Source organism: Ictidomys tridecemlineatus, chromosome 14, assembly GCF_052094955.1.
Source record: "Ictidomys tridecemlineatus isolate mIctTri1 chromosome 14, mIctTri1.hap1, whole genome shotgun sequence".
NCBI lineage: Eukaryota > Metazoa > Chordata > Mammalia > Rodentia > Sciuridae > Ictidomys > Ictidomys tridecemlineatus.
This window is the reverse complement of record NC_135490.1, coordinates 62,126,479-62,143,516: the sequence shown is the minus strand read 5'-3', so window position 1 is coordinate 62,143,516 and position 17,038 is coordinate 62,126,479. Positions and strand designations below refer to the sequence as shown.

The window sequence follows — 17,038 nt, the reverse complement described above, 5'->3', positions numbered from 1 at the left end:
AAAAATTAAAGATATGAACGTAGCCTTGAGCAGGCGTGCAGACCCTGGCTGTGGCTGGTAACTTGGGAACCTCTGGGGCGTGGCCTTCCCTCCCAGTCTTGGGGTTTTACGAGCTCTGAGGGGTTGAGAAAGGGGGCAGAGTTCGCCTTCTGTCCTCCAAGGGGGCAGCGTCTTCCTGTCCCCCATAGTCCCCGAAGTATGCCTGAATAGGCGTGCCTGGCAGTGCCATGGTCCAGGCCTGGACCCCAGGTGGCCGTGTCATGGCCGCAACCTGGACCTGCCTAGAGCCCTACCCACCCTTGGCCTTTCTTACACACTCACACCTCTCTTCTCTTCATCCTGTTCCAACTTCCCTCTCTTCCCACATCCATCCGCCTTGCCCTGTCAATTTTCACCCCATGAATCAGAAGTTGGAGGGCCCCTGGAAGCTGGCAACCGGGGCTCCAGCCTTCTAGAAACCTGTTTGTGTGCAAACAGACAAAGGGCTCCCCCCCTCTCCATGCACACACCATCCCGACTTTCCAAGACGATGATTGAGTTTTTCCCCTGTTCTGCTTGATATTTCTGCCAAAGCAAGAAAAATCCTCGTTGAAGTCTAGCAGGAAATCCAATAAAAATTCTTCAAAAGATGGGCTTGACATTGAAAAACAGCAAAATTATAAAATAGGCCTTAGAAAAGAGAGAGGAGAGTTATTATATCTGGCACCAAGCAAAAGCCCTGAGACCCCGTCCAAATGAGCCATCACAGATTGAAAGTGTTTAGCTTCCCGTTGATTAAATATGGAGAAGGACCCAGGGCCTGCCAAGCCTCGGGGATCCAAAGTTTGTTTTCAGTCAGAATGTGTTTTCAGTCAATGGAAAAAATGGTCGGCCTGCGCTGGGCTATGTAACCGAGAAGCCCCAGGTTTGGAGTGAGTAATGGCTGTGAAGCAGAAAACCATGAGGGTTGTTAATCATCCCTCCCAGGCCCCTGTAATTTAACTCAGCGACTCCTTCGCCTGGGAACGCTCTCCCCACCCCCTTGTCTCCTTCTCCCTGAGTTCATTCTGCTCCAGGGAGGAGAGAGGAGTCCTTCTGAAGGTCCTCTGCACTTCAGTTCTTAAATCTGCCCCCTCCCCAGCCCTCTCCCTGTCGTGTCCCCGTCATCCGTGGCTCTGAGCATCCCAGGATGTGGGAACAGAGAGCAGAGATCCACTCCCACCCATGTGGCTCTTTCAGAAAAATTTGCTTTGTCCCATGAGCTTCCTGAAAGCAAGACCTGGAAAAATCTCCACCTCCGCCGATCGCCTTTGCGGGTTGGGCTGTCTTGCAGAGGTGTGTACTGACATTTGAAAAACAGTGATCTTTTCCCCACCTTACAGTTTTCTTTTTTCTTGGGTCACATTGACCGTACATTATTCCCTTGGGATGAAGAGTATAGGAAGTCTGGTTTCTGCTGTCTTTAAAGTCCCCATAAATGAGGCTTCTGAGATGGAGTGACAGGGAGAAGACAGAAAAGGGTGAATGGGGTGGGGGGGACAGAGAGAGAGAGAGAGGAGAGAGAGAGAGAGAGAGAGAGAGAGAGAGAGAGAGAGAGAGAGAGAGAGAGAGAGAGAGAGAGATTGGAGGGGAACATGTGGACTATGAGGTAGAGCTGGAACTCTGAGGTAGCCAGACCTCCTTTTTTGTCAAATGCAAACCCTATTCTACTCTTCCGATTTCCCAGCCACCTATGCTGCCACCTTCTGTTTTTGGTGGGTTGGGGGGTGGTTACCCGGGATTGAACTTGGGGCACTTGACCACTGAGCCACATCCCCAGCCCTATTTTGTAGTTTATTTAGAGACAGGGTCTCACTGAGTTGCTTAGCACCTCACTGTTGCTGAGGCTGGCTTTGAACTTGCGATCCTCCTGCCTCAGCCTTGGGGCCGATGGCATTACAGGCTTGTGCCACTGCGCCAGGCCTCTCCATGCTTTCTTCTTGAGTCAAGTTTTGACCAGCATTAGCAGCACCAGGGGAATGAGGTTGCTGGTGTGAATCTCCTCTTTCTTGTCCTGCCCTAATGGGTATATGGTGGCTTCATTGAAACTATGGGTTTCATTGGCTTCAGGCCTCTATGCAATCACCTCCCCAGATAACTGCTATTGATATAGGGTCACATTTCACTAAAGTCTAGTTAAAATTGCAGGAGTAGGACCTAGTGAGCATTCTTTTGGTCTGCTGTTTGTTTCAGAATGGTGGTCGGCCTGAGCCGCAGCTCAATCTCCAAGTACAGAGAGGGCTTGATACCTTTCAGCTGGGCACCAACATTTGGTTGCAGGAAGTCACTTCAACCAAATAGTTTTTTTTTTTTTGAGGACTAGGCAAATAAACGGAAGAAAATGAGTAAATAAGTGGCTTTAAAATTATGACATGGGAAATGCTCAGCGGTTGAGTGGAAACAGATTCTTCTGTAAGGAGAGCAAGTCTCTGGCAGCTCAGCTGTAGGGACATGAGCCCAATCAGCAAATACTCTGAGTGACCAATGATGCTGAGAAGTGAAGAGGAGATAGCTCCACAGGCTAGATTGTCCCAAAGAGCAGCTAGAGGAATTCTGGGAAGGGAGGAAGTCAAAGGAAAAAAGCTGTGGGTAGGTTGGTGTGTGTGTGTGTGTGTGTGTGTGTGTGTGTATGAGGGGGCGGGGAGGGGAGATATGCTTTGGATATCCATTCTAGGGGAAGGAAGATCAAAGATTCAGAAGGAGAAGGAGAAGAGGAGGAGGAGGAGGAGGAGGAGGAGGAGGAGGGGAGTCCAAGTTGGTCCTCATGTATCACCCTCTACCTTCACATCATTAGAATCCTTCTCATACCTATCATTATTTTTTTTTTGAGAAATTACAGGGTGCTAGAATGTGCCAGAAGCTGTCTGTATTATGTAACCCTTTCAGTGGTTCTCTGTGGGATGCCTTAGGTCCCTTCTTCATCGTAAAGAATCTGGAATTTGGAGAGGAGAAGAGCTTATAAATGGAGGAGTCAGGATTTGAACCTAGATCTGTCCAGCCTCTTGCCCTGACCCACACAGAGAGTCTGGTGAGTTTTTGTAGGCAGTGATTCCAGGACTCAGATATTTGGAGACAACCCAGGAGGATACACATCAAAGATTCCACTTCACAGTGGAGGAAAACCAGCAGCCCCATGGGGCGGAGAGTCGGCATTTCAAACAGCAGTGAAGGCTGCTGTGCTGGGGGGCTCCTGGGCAGCAGCAGGACCCAGGTTGGGAGGGTCAGTGGCAGGTCACTGTCATCATCAATCACCCCAAAGCCTTTTGTCTGCAGCGGGGAGGGAGAGGGAACTGGCCGGGGCACCAAAGCCAAGCAGGTGGACCAATAGAATTTAAGGAATTCTGCTGGTAGGAGATGGGAAGGAGTATTTTAGAAGTTTAAGGGGAATCTTCATGGCTTGGGGAATGCCCTGGTGGGAGAAAATGTGCCGTTCCGAGATCCTGTACAGCATTCCCATCACAAGCCGGTCCATCCCAATGCGGAGTTGCTCCTGGCCCTGGGGTTCTTATAGACTTATCCATCCATTCTGAATGCCTCATTGGACCACACCAGCCACTGTTCTAGAAGGAACCAAGAAATGTATCAAAAAATTTTATAACAAGTTTTTAAAATCTGGTAAACACTTACAAATTTCAAATTCTTTTCCCCCATATAATATAATAATAAATATGTTATTTTATTTGCACTCTGAGAAACCTATAGTCCAATAAGGGAGGATATGGACATGGAGAATAACATAGGCACCTGCCAGGCACTGTTTCAAATAGTTGTACGTCTTCATCATGGCGATGCTGACAATGGCTGAGGTAGGAACTCCTGTTATCCCTCCTTTTCACAAGAATGAACCAAAATACAGAGTGGGTTAAGTCATTTGTCCGAGGCTCTATGACCAGTGAGTGGTAGGGTCAGGATTGTAGAGAAGGCAGCGGTGGAGTGGGATGTGTTCAAGAGGAGGGAGAAGCTGAAGTGAGCAGGCCGGACTCAGACAGTGGTCAGGGAGCTGGGCATAAGGACAGGAGGCCTCTGGAGAGGAGGCTTTGGAGAGAGTGGAGGACTTGAGGGGAGTTGTACAGGGACCGTCTTGAGGCCGGGCTGAGGGTGGGATCGATCCTGGGACCTTTTGGAGAGAGAGAGAGTGAATCTGACGAGAGTGAGGTGGTCTTCAGTGGGCAGTAAGGACACAGGCCTGTGGGCAGGCAGGTCCTGAAAGCCAGGGGAAGATTTAGTTTGTACCCTGGGGGGTGGGGGTAGGGTTCTCCGGGCATTCTGAGCCATAGCTGGCACAGCATAAATCACCAGGAGACGAGCTGCCAGGCCTGGCTCTGCCTTGAGGCCTCTCTCAAGGTCACTCAGCTAATTCATGTCTCTGGACTCCAGCTATCTTTTTTTTTTTTTTTAAATAAAGGAGTTAGGCTGGATGCTGTCCCCTGCCTATAGAGTTCTGTGGTAAGGGCCGAAGAGGAGAATCAGGCAGGGAGTTGAAAAGAGGTTGGGGGTGGAAGAAACTAAAGATAAGGAAACCTTGGAATCAGAATGAAGGCGATCTTAGATACCTTCTCCCTACTCTGTTTTGTAAGTGGGGAAACTGAGGCCCAGAAAGGGCAAATGATCTCTCCAAGCCACGCAGCTTATTATTGGGAGAGCTGAGGCCTTAATCCAGGCTCAGGCCCCAGGGCCTGCTCCCCTGCAGGTAGGAGCCGTTGAAAGAACTTTGCTCAAGAGTAGGCTGAAAGCAGTCAGGCTGGGAGGCTCACAGGACAGTGCTCCCCGTATATTCATTCTTACTGCATTTTGCCGGCATTGGCCGGGTAACGGTCTCCAGAGGAGCATGGCTAGGCATTGGCATCTCAGAACCACCAATCCGTGGGTTCCAGTCCTAGCTCTGCCCTGGTGAGGCCTGACTCTGTAGGAATATGCTGCTATGCTCATCTGTAAAATGGCAGGCCTGTCCCTGCTCATGGCTGTGAGCTGAGGCTATAATGTCCTGGGAGCCATCTGCAGGGGAAATTGAAGTCTGAGGTAGGACTGAGGCCCATGGCCAGTGTGGTGGCAGATCCCCAGGACCTGGGCTCCTCTTTTGTTTTTCTGGGCCCAGAGCCCTGCTCCTCACACCTCCTGTGGCCTGGAGTGAAGGAGCAGGGTGTGCTGGCCTGGGGCTCCAGGGCTGGGTGCAGGGGGTGAGGCTGGAAGTATTGCCTGAGCCCTGACACTGGAATGAACCTCCCTCCCAGGTTCCTATTTGCACTCCATGTCAAAGGAGGCTGGTAAAAGTTAACAGGCCTCCCTGCCTCCAGGAGATCAGAAAGACCACTGGAGCTTCCTGGGGTCAGGAAGAGGTCACGGAGACCGACCTGCCTGACCAGGCAGTCCTGAGCTGACCCTGATTTAGAATCCTGCTCTCTACCTGAATCCAGAACCCAGAGCACCTTCCAAGGCAGCTGACCTGAGTCCCCATTTCTCTAAAGGCACCTGAGAAGGTGTCCTGGGCCTTTCTTACAGGGACCCTTCTCTGTTGGGCCCAACGTCCCCCCCCCCCCCCCCCCCCCCCCCCCCGGCCCTGGGCCCAGGGTTGTGTGGAGGGGAAGAAGTCCAAGAGGGAGCGAGTGGGATCCAGAGTGGGATGACTGAATGACATGGAGGGGAGAAGCTGTGTCTGGGCTGGGCCTGGCCAGGTGTGACCCTAGTCCCTGACCCCTGGTGGCCCCGAGGGGGAGGAGGAGAGGGATGGGGATGGGGAGGAGGCTGTTGGCTAACGTTTACCAGGACCTTTGAAGATGTAAATGCTTCCCCAGCCCCTGCTGGGCCTGATGGGGTCAGAGTTCACAGGCAGGGTTGCCTGGTTCTCCACGTGGGCTGGAGATCTTTCAGACAGATGGGGAAGGGTCCCCGTGATGGCACATTCCCTGGAGGCAAAGGGCTCAGGGGAAATGCTATTTCTGTTGCTCTTTTGGGATCAGGCCCAGTGTCCTGGAGGCTGTAGGAGGGGCTGATGGAAGTTGTTTTTGTCAACTGCTCACACGTTGCTTGGGTGTGTTTTCCAGGTTGTATTTGGTCCCATGAAAATCAATCAGTGGACCATCTGGGAGAGCTTCCATCTCCTGACTCTGCCTGACTTGAAGCTTTTTGTCTACCCATATTAGGTTGTCCGCGGTCTCCTGTCACATCATGCTCTTTCCTGCCTGGCGTCCTTCCTGAGCTGTTTACTCTGCGGGCTTGTCCTTTTCACCTCCTTAACATTAAAAACTCCTGTTCACCTTTCTACATCACCTCTTCCAGGAAGCCTTCTTGGAATGGCACCTGCCCCTCTCCTGCAACAGTCAACAGCTCATGCACTCAACTAACACTTATGAACAGTGTGGCAGGCCCGGTTCTATTGGAAAAGTTATCAGGGCATACAGCAGATCAAAATCCTTCCCTCGAGGAATTTATGTTCTAGAAGGTAATGATAACTAACATTTACATAATCCTTTTTGAAAAGCTTTATATGCATTAACAAATTTAATCTTTAGAACTTCCCTATAAGGTAGGTCAATTTATTTTCCACATTTCGATAAATGAAGTTACACACACGATAAGGGTCATATTTAATTTAATTTAATTTAATCCTTACCACAGGATTATGAGATTGATGCCATTTTCCTCATTTTACAGATGAGGAACCAAGACTGAAGGGGCTAAGTATTGGTCAAGGTCATCTAGCCAGTAAGAGCAGTACCAAGTAGATAACTGCAAGCCTGGGAAGGCCTAGATTGCCTCCCTGTAATACTATTACTGTTTCTATGTTGAAGCATTTTCATTTCCTATTTAGATGATCTTCTCATCTTCCTCATTATCCTAGGAGTTCTCCCCAGGCAGTAATTTGGCTTATTTATCTGTGTCTCTTGAACTCCCATTGTGTTGAGCACTCAATTTGCATCCAACAAACACTTGCCTATTGATTGATTGACAGCTGTATGTGGGTGGAGATGAGGAGGAGGCAGCTAGTATCTATTGCATATACTCTGTGCCAGGTTGTGCACTGGTCCTTGCTAACCACCATCTCTTTTAGTCCTCGGGGTAGTCATAACGAACTAGCTTTCTCTGGGCTGGCAGCTAGTCCTTGCAAAAGATGGGATTTCATCACAGGTTTCTCTGACTCCAAAAATCCATGTCCTTTCTACACCACAGGAGGCTGCTGATGGATGGCAAGGTGGCCACTCTGGAAAGTGTTGGAGCCAAAGCCTCCTGAGCTCTTGCTGTTCCAGTCCCCACCTGGCTAGGAGAAGTGGAGAGGGGGTGGACCTTCCATTGTGAGGCTACCTCTGCAATAGATTAAAAGGCATCTGGGAAGTTGAGTCTTTTGGTTCCAAGCTCATTCCCCCTATCCAGATGTTTGAAGTAAAGGGCAGCAATTTGGCCCATTACAGGTGTTTAATGGATTTTTATCAATTGTTGCTGAATTGCTACTGATTTGTTCCAGGGAAGTTGATGGATTCAGACATAACTGGCAAATATTGCACATGTTTTCCAATGAAGGAGGAGGTTTATGGCACATTAGCCTTTAGTTTTCTGGTCTGGAGCAGATATGCAAGGGTTCTCTTGTGTATATTAGTTCCTTTGTTCAAACATCTGTTTTTCCTCCTCCCTCCTCCTCCTGCTCCTCCTCCTCTTCCTCCTCCTTCTCCCTCCTCCTCCTCCTCCTCCCTCCTCCTCCTCCCCCTCCTCCTCCTCCCTCCTCCTCCTCCCCTCCTCCTCCTCCTCCCCTCCTCCTCCTCCCTCCTCCTCCTCCCCCTCCTCCTCCTCCTCCTCCCCCTCCTCCTCCTCTTTCTCAATTAGGAAAGGAGAACAGAATCTTCTGATTGATCTACCCATAGAGCCTTGTAGACTAGCTGGCTGGATCTATGAGTGGAGGGAATATGAGAGACCCACCCAGAGTTCCCAGCCAAGCAGAGCACTGGAACTCGTGTCTCAGGCCTCCATGTCCCCACTGTCACCAGCTGGTCACGTCAGCTTCCATGGCCCCCCATCTCCCACAGCAGACAGCCATGTCAGGTTCCCCCTCCCACTTTGGCTCATCCCCTATTTTGCTTGACTTAGAATCAAAATGCAGGAGGACTGCACCCAAACGGACTAAGCTTGCTTTAATCACTGGCAGGTAATTTGATAGATGGCTTGGCCAGCACCCACTGTAGGAATTAAGCAAAGCCTGAGTTGTGGAGACAGTGGGAAATAACCTTGAGTGACTGTGGTAAGCAGGCGGCCTCATTTCACCCGGGGGACAGCACCTGCCCCAGCTCTACAACTCAAATTGGAAGCCTGCATGCAGTGTCTGCCAGGTGGATGGGTGACATTTCTCTCCCAGCCTCTTCCTCCAAAGGCAGGACAAATGTGTCAGCAGCGGGGCCTCAGGAAGAACCAGCAGACCCTCAGCTTCTCCTCTGATACCTGGGGATAGGGCATCTAACTGTTGAGGAAGGAGTGACTGAAACTGTGCCCCAGTATCCCCTCCTACCAGTTCAGGTCACATTTTCCCCAGGCCAGCCAGGTAAGCATTCCAGCAAATGAGCTCATCAGTTGGTTCCCTCATTTGTTGGGGGAACACAAGAGAAGCCAGGGCCTTTCAGCAGATGAGTGTGGCATTGTAAAATGAGTGTTTTATGGGCCACATGCAGAAACTGACCAGTTACCCAAGACTCTGCTGCTTCTGCACAGGGGCCAGTTGCAGAGGAGAAACTTCTAGGTTCTTTCATCCTGATGAGGATTGTTAGCTCTGACTTCAGATAAGCAGAACAAACAAGCCTCAGCCCAAGTGGGAACTGGTTCTGCCCCCTCGCTTTGCTTTTCTAAGTCATCAAAGCCAAGTTCCTAAGGCCTGACTGTCTCACGGTACTTTCTGATGGTTTCATTGTTTTGTTTATTGTGCTTATGACAAGTGCTAACAGACCGCTTTCAAAGTGTGTTGATATTTCAGTTGTTTTTGAATGGCCCTTCTGTTTTTCTGCATCTGGACAGCATTACAGTCTGGCCCCAGGGAACCACTGGGTTCCTATAAAAGTGTACCAGGTCCCCTTATGCAGAAAACACTGGCCATGACAAGATCAGTCACCCTTCTGGGCAGGGACACACACCAGAAATGAGAGCAGAATCATGAGCCGCCTTCAGGAGCCAGGAAGGACAGGCCTGGGCTGGGAAGAGGCCAGTGAGCATTGCCAAGAGGACTGTGGGTGTTCTTTTTCTATGCATGGACATATTGTGACCTTCCCAAGGGACAAACTCTACCTAGCAGGGCACCTAGCACTGGGCCAGGTTACTAAGTGTTTGTTGTCAGTAGATCCCCACCCCCACCCCTACCTTTTCTGTCTTCTTATTTCAGGTTGCTCATCAACCACTAGCATAGAAGAATTCCTGAGGACTGAGCAAGGAACAAGAGCTGAACAGGCAGGACAATTTGGAGTTCAGGAGAGAACTGGGAGAGGCAAGCAGCCCCAGGACACCCAATCTGCAGCTCCCCATCTGCTCCCTTCCTAAGCTTTCTTGGGGGGAATCTTTTGCTATATTGCCCAAAGGACTGCAGTGGGGGAAAAGGTAGGATGGGAGTGTCCTCTTGAGAGTCTGTCTCTGGTTTTCATGGCTTTTTTTCCTTTTTACTTCTGCTCTGTCCCCACCCTCCCTCCCTAGCCCTGACACATACTGCATTGGGACAATGTAGGCTAATGCAAAACTAGGCTCAAATCAGCTTCCTCCAGTAAGACAGAATCTGTGGATATGGATCAGGCTCAGACATCATCTGAGCAAACAACAAACCACTGATGAGGTTACAGCTCTCATAAGCTAATTGTTTCACCTCTGAACATTCTGGCATTGCCTAACACATTAAAGATCCAAATCATAATAACATCATGGCAATACCTTGTAGAGCAATCCATTCACCTCTTGGCCAGGAAGCAACAGAGAAAAAGAAGAAGAGACTGAGGTCCAAAATCTCTGTCCCCTTTGACCAGAAGACCTCCCACTGGGCCCTATATTTAAAATTCCCACCACCTCCCAATAGTGCTAATCTGGGGACTAAGGCTTTAACCCATAGGCTTTTGGGGGAACATTTCGGATTCAAACCAAAGCAACTATCATTTTGAAAACTCTAGTATAAGCTACCCGTCCTTCTAAGTTTTAGTATCTGCAAACTTGTATATGTGACTGCATTCACTTTAGCTCACTTGTGAGACCTGAGGAAGCACTCAGCAATGCTATTTTGTTTCATTAGAACAGGAATTTCACTGGCTCTTGATGCTAGAAGGAGACAGAAGGGGACTCTGGATCTAGGGTCAGGCTCTTTCTTACAGGCTGGGCTGCTTGACCTCAGAGAATCTGAGCATGCCCTTCACGTTCAACTTGAAGGCATGAGTGTTCCATCCGGAGGCCATTTCTTGTTGGCCAATATGATTCTCTGGTGGGGCAGAGAACATAGTGTGCCTGTGTGTGTGTGTGTGTGTGTGTGTGTGTGTGTGTGTGTGTGCCTGTGTGTGAGCACTTGTCGTTTTGAAAAATTTTAAACTTTATGTAGCAGTTTCTTTCCCACCAGGATCTCTCCTTGGATGAAACTTGCATTTTATAGATTTGGCTGTTAATTCATCATGGGTACCACCATCAATAAATATTTATTGAGCTTTCACTGGGCATAGCATGTTGAAATAAGAACTATGTATTTGACTGAAGAGGAGTTGATAGCGGATGGGGGGGTAGCAGAAGGGGCTGAAGAAATCTCTTGGATGTCTCTTCCAAAACTGAAATTTGATGACTTTGTAACTTCAGTGACAGGGTCCACTTTGACACACGTCAGGCAGTTAGCTCAGACAAGCGAATGGGCTTTGAGAGATGCATGGGTCATGGCCAAGGTAGTCACCTTCAGGAAAAACTACCCAGAGCCTCAACATGGTTGCCACCAGTGGTGTGAGCCTTGGATCCATTTTGGGATTCAGGGGTGCAAAGCGATGAAGTGAATCTCTTTGGCCTTTCCCTCATATTGGCCTGGAGAAGTAAACATTTGCTGATTGAGTGATGGTCTGCCATTTGATTCTTGGGAAAGTTTGAAGCATGCTGATGCTTTGGCAGGAGGCAACCAAACCTCCTTTTTTGCTGCTTCTCAGTGGAGGCCTGATGGGAGGCCTCACATGGCGGGAACCCTGGGAGTGGTGTGGGCTGGCGGGAGGGCTGTGGAGGGAGTGCTTCGTGCCTCTCAGGGAGCCCTAGTTAATCAGACCAGAAACAGCCCGCCCGCCTCAGCAGTGACTCAGGCCTCCTGAGGGGTTTTCTTCAACATTATGAAGATGAACATGGCTCTGAGAATTCCCTTTGGACCTGGGCTTCGTGCTAATTGCCTCCATATTTACGGGAAGACGGGCAGGCCACAGTGAGAGCCTCGGGAGCAGCATGTGCGTCTGCGTCACGAGAGGACTGGACTCTAGAGGGGGTTGTGAAAAGAGGAGCCGAGCCTCCAGGGGTCAGGACGCTCAGCTCCCTGTGGTGACAAGGTGGTATCATTATTATTTCCTTTGTCCAGAAGAGAAGTTGACACATAGACCTGCAGAAGTGCCCAGTTACTGCGATCAGAACAGGACCCACAGTGTCAGGTGAAGATGGAGTCCAGATCTCCTGCCTCCCTGGTTTTCCCACTGCCTGGTGGATGGGGCAGGGAATGAAGAATCGCTGAGGATGTCTTCCTCACAGCTTCTTCTAGAAGGGGGTGCTCAGTACTCACAGGGGGATTTACCCTGAGGCTGGACTGGTGGTCTTGGAGGGCTGGTAGTGGAGCAAGGAGCTAGAGAATCCTGCCTGTCAATCCTAGGTTGACTGTGGGCTAGTTACTTCCTTGTCCAAGCCTCACTCTCCCTATCTGTAAAGTGAAGATAGTGGCCATAACTATCTCAGAAGATTCTAGGGGGCAGTAAATGAAATAATACACATAAAAGGATCTGTATTATGCTTGGAGCACAGTTTAGTGATTGCTAAATATTAGATGCCATTAAAGGGAGGCATTCTGGTGGTGAAGGGTGTAGGGGCAGAGCTGGGCTGTCTGAATCCAGGAAGGTTATGGAACTTGCTAGGTCACACAGCTAAGTGAGGCGTGGAGTCAGGATGAGTGTCCTGGTCCAGCCTTCTTTCCAGATCTCTCCACACTGATGTTTTGAGGAAGGGAATGGGATGGGGCTCTTCAGGCACGAGCGTTAGTCATAGGAAGTGCCTGTCTTGGGGGTTGGGGTGGTGCCACTTCCTAGTCCGCTGGGATAGCTGCCACTCAGTGAGGGACACAGCCCTGGGAGCCAGCTCTGGGTCCAGCCCAGTTGCTGCTTTGTCTGACACAATCTGGGGAGTCGCCTCCAGGCGGAGCGGAAGCCACACAGGCTGGGCAGGGTGGGGGTGCCCTTGGCGCCCTGGGATCTCTGTGTGGCTTTCCATCAAGCCTCTGTTGGTGCCTGGTTCCTCCATAAAGCCATTATGTACTGGGAGAATTAATCATGCCGTTAGGTAAGCATTATGGCACTTTTATGGCAGCTTTGAAGCTAATCTGTCACTAATGCCTACTGGATTATCATGATTTCTTGCAGTTGTGATTCATTAACTCGAAGCCTAAGAGTAATTCTATTAAACATCTCCCATCCCTGTTCGCCTCAACACGTCCGTCCCTACTCTCTGCTCCATTGTGCTGCTGCAATGGCGCGACTGGCAACCTGTGTGGTCTCTGAAAAAGAAACCCCAATGAGATGGACAGGTCCCCGGGCCAGCTCGAAACTGCCCAACTGCGTGTCCCTCCCCTGCCGAGTCCCTGAGCACTTGTCCTCCCTACTGCAGCTCATGCTGCCAGCAAAGATTTCTGGACTTCTCAGTCAAGTTTTAGCTTTTCTCAGCAGGAGGCCACAGAGCATCTCCTGAAACTCTGTCATTACTTTTTAAGAGGCGAGGAGGGAACCTTTATAGACCCATGAATCTCAGAGAGGCAAGCACCCACAACTCTTACAGGTGACTGCGAGACCCTGCAGGGCCTACCTGGGGCAGAAGTGGGTTTGGCGCTGAGCAAGAAAACCAGGAACTCTGCTAGAGCAATCTGGCCCCACGCTCTTCCTTCTTGCTGAAGGCTGGAAAAAACTCGCGGGCGAGGGGGCAGGCAGAGGAGACGGTGAGGTAGCTGTGCCACACCATTTACTGCTGGGCCTGCCAGCATTCATAAAACTCCTTGGTGAGGTGTTTCAGCAAGAAATGGTTCTCTCAGGCTGGCTGTTCTCTGCAAAAGGTCAGCTTCGGGGCATAGTTTGACGGATGGGCTGTGAGCAGGCAGCAAAAAAGAAAGCCGGGGAGAAGGGGGTGGGTGGGGGTGGACTGGGAGGAAGTCAGTGGAGACCAGGAGTTCAGGCTGTGTCCTGGTGCCAGAGCAGGCTGGGGGGACGGCATCTTGCCCCTCATTCTGTACCATCCATCAAGCCCAGCACTGAAATCTCCACAATTTGTAGCCCCCCCTCGCCCCCTGCACCATGCTCAAGTGTGCACCAGGCCTGACCCTTCCCGCCCTCATTCAGGCCTCTGCCGCTGGAGTTGATGGATGGCTTCTCCTCCCACCGGCTCGCCTCTCCACAGCTGGGGAAACACGCGCAGGTAGAGGTGGGGTCAAACCCGGGGCAGCCCAGTGACCCAGCCACCGGGGCCAAGGGACTCTGTGTTCCCAGCAGCAGCAGGTGATGCCAGAGGCATAGAAATAGAACCGAGAGAGGAAAGGAAAGGAGGAGGAGATACTTCCAACTCTGTAAAGGAGAAAAGGGGGGTTAAAAAAAAAACCCAACTGAAACCAAAAAAAAAAAAAAAAACCCATTCTGCATCCTGAGGTCTTCCAAGACTTCTGAGAATCTATAACATGGTGCGATGTCTTCTGCCACAGCGACAACGTTGTCTGCTCCTCTCCATCTGTGTTTTCTCACGCCTGTGCGCCTTAGAACCACTAAAATGAAAAACAAGTTAAAAAAAAATACATCGATGTATATAGAGCGAGACTGAGAAAGAGGACAGTACTCTGAAGCCTGTGTTTTCTTTTCTTTTCCTTCTTTATTTCTTTATTTTTTTTTCTTTTTCGTTTGCCAGTGTTTGTTGTAAGAAAAAGTGTGTAAAAACAATTCTTTGACAACTGGAGTAAATATTCTCAACACATCAGCTGAGCAAGAAGTCAGGATCCAACGTTTCCATCCTTCCTCCTCCTGGGTAGAGAATGATAGGGAAAGAAAGGACCTTTCAGGCGCTAGGTTGGGGCTCAGTGAGAGAGCGCTTGCCTGGCATGTGTGAGGCACTGGGTCTGATTCTCAGCACCACATATAAACAAATAAAACAAATGTCCATCAGCAACTTAAAAAAAAAAGGAAGGACCTTTTTCCATACCTAGATTACTCCCTGTTTCCTGTTCTAGGTGAAACTGATTCTCCCATGTCGGGGCTGATAATCTGTACCAAGGTGAGGCGGGGCAGCTGGTCCCACAGTGGATGCTGCATTGAGCAGCTCTCTCTGTGGGCTTAGAAGCCTTTGGAAAACAGGAAGCGAACAGTAGCCCAGACACGGTGTGCCTGTGTGCGTGTGCTGGCGTGCATGGGAGAAGCCTGTGCCTGCTGCAGAGGGCCATCTGAGAATTCAGGTCAGCCCCTGTGAACTCCCCTGACCTGGAGGACTGGAGAAATCCACTCCCCAGCAGCCCCCGGGGCCTGGCACCCTGCAGCTGGCACACAGCAGCCCCAGACCCCTTCTTTCCTGGAAGTTCAGAGGCTGAGCAGGAGGGTCCAGGAGGGCGTCTCCAGGCAAGAGTCTGAGGGCCATGGCAGTTGGAATGAGTGGAAGAGAGTCAATGGGAGGAACAAGGAGGGAGAGATGGTAGATAGAGGAAGAAGTGTCTGGCGGTGGGGAGAAAGACAGGAAGAAGAAAAGAATGAGAGAAAAACAGAAACAGAGGGACTGGTAGAAAGAGAGGGAAAGAAAGCTCCCAGAGAAAGATCCAAGAGATAGATGGTCACGGGACAGGAGTCAGCAAGACAGAGGGGAAGGCAATTTAATGAGGGCAACTTGAAGGCCAGCTTTAACCAACAGCTGGCGGGGTGCCGGGTTTGATCTCCCTGTGAGCTGGGCGGTTTGATTAATCGTGGCCTGTGGCAGAGGAGGGACACCTGGCCCCGCTGCCGAGCTCTTTGATCTCCAGGATTTCTCAGGGCCTGTGGGAGGGGAGTTGCATGAATGTGTGTACTCCCAGGGCACCCAGGCCTGCTCCTGAGAAGGAAGCAGGGAGGCCAGGGAGAGCGGCCCTCAGCGGGGCTGGGAGGGCCAGGGTGGGGCGTGGGGGAAGCAGGGAAGGGCAGGGGGAACTACAAAGGGCATGGGGCTCCCGGAGATGTGAGGCCTGCGGGAACAAAGGCCCTGAGGGAGAGGCTTGCTGGGGAAAGGAGGGAGGCCATTTGTGGGGGAAAGTTCACCCATAATCTTGGGGTGATTCAGTGATGAGGAACAGCCCCCACCCTCCGCAGGAGGGAATAACTGAACTTTTAAGGAGGATCTGTTGGAGAAGAAAACTACTGCACCAGTTTGTGCAAAGTGGCTGGTGGCTAGAGGGCTGGCTAGTTTAATGCAGGAGCAAGCTCTTTCTGGGGGTGTGAGGAGAGGGAGGTGCAGGGCCCCTTCAAACTGGCTCCATTTTATACTTGTTGGATGGAAACAGATTTGAGAAAAGAAAGCGACATATTGCCAAAAAAAAAAAAAAAAAAAACTTTCAAGAAGAAGGAAAAAAGGAACTAAAACCCTAATGCCCTTAAAAAAGAAAACCGAAAAAAAAAAAAAGTCATAAATTATGCCTTTGGACTAAATCCATTGGTGTCCTGCCAATTTCAAATAATAGTGTAACTTGATTAAAAAAAACTTTACAGGATTTAAAGTTGCTGGCTTCTCTGACTCCTCCCTGAGACGTCTCCTTAAGTCACTGTCTACACCAGGCTAATTTGTTCCCAGATTCCTTAATCTTCTGCAAGGTGGTGATGACGTGGGTGACTTTGTAGCCATTTTTGAAGTGTTCACGATAACTTTTGCTTTAATGGCTCTCCCCCCATCCCTCCCCTCCACTAAATCTAGGGGCAACTTAAATCATTACCCTGAAACAGGGTATTGAAACACAGTATGCAATTGAAACTCTGTGTGTGTAGGTGTGTGTGTATGTCTGTCTGTCTGTCTTGGTGTGTGCTTAGGGGTAAACTTCAAGTTTTGCCTAAACTCGGCTGTTTTCCTTTCAGGCTGCCAAAGAGCTATTCATAACCACCTTAGATCTTAGAAAAGGTACATACATGGAAACAATAAGAATGTCTCCCAAGAATTCAGCCAGGACACAGGATGGAGATTGTTAGGGATGCAGGTTCCAATGACTAGTAGCAAAGAAAATTCCAGAAGTGAAAGGCAAGATTTCTGGTGGGATTGGGGTTTTGATGCTACATACAGTGGTCTGAGAGTCCGCTGTACCCCAGCACGAATGGCATCAGCCTGGAAGGCCTGAATTCAAATTCCATCTCCGTGACTCAGTCACAAGCTGCGTGACCTTGGGCTTGCCACCTCATATCCCCAGAGCTTCAGCTTCCTCATCTAAAAATGAGATGAATAAAAATACTTGCCTCACAGGCTCGTTGTGAGGATTAAATGCCTTAGTGTATGTGAAAGCACCCTGTAAATGATGAAGCCTTCAATTAACAGTAGACATCAGAATTACTGCTTATATTACAGAAATCCAGGTCTCTTTAAACACTCCTGTTGACAGCAGGGATGTTTTAATTCCAAATGGGGTTTGCACATGGAGGGCATTAGGAAAAAGGGGCCTCATGTTACCTGCTCCCCCTGGGGCACTTGCTCTCCTATAATTATTGTTTACTAATAAGTACGGTTTGTTCATAAATGTCCCATTAAACCCCGCTGAAATCCTTCACCCGACTGACCTGGCTTTTCTGGATGCTACTAGGCAGGAGCCCTGGGAAGCTCCCCCTGGGTG

The 17,038-nt window shown here is 49.9% G+C and overlaps 1 long non-coding RNA gene across 1 annotated transcript in view; it reads left to right on the top strand.

The window, feature by feature from the left end:
• Positions 1-9,497, top strand: part of LOC144370447 (uncharacterized) — a 42,894-nt gene extending 33,397 nt beyond the window's left edge. The window contains exon 5 of the long non-coding RNA XR_013430420.1: positions 9,371-9,497. This is a non-coding gene — a long non-coding RNA (uncharacterized LOC144370447). The remainder of the gene's footprint in view (positions 1-9,370) is intronic.
• The last annotated feature ends 7,541 nt before the right edge of the window (positions 9,498-17,038 follow it).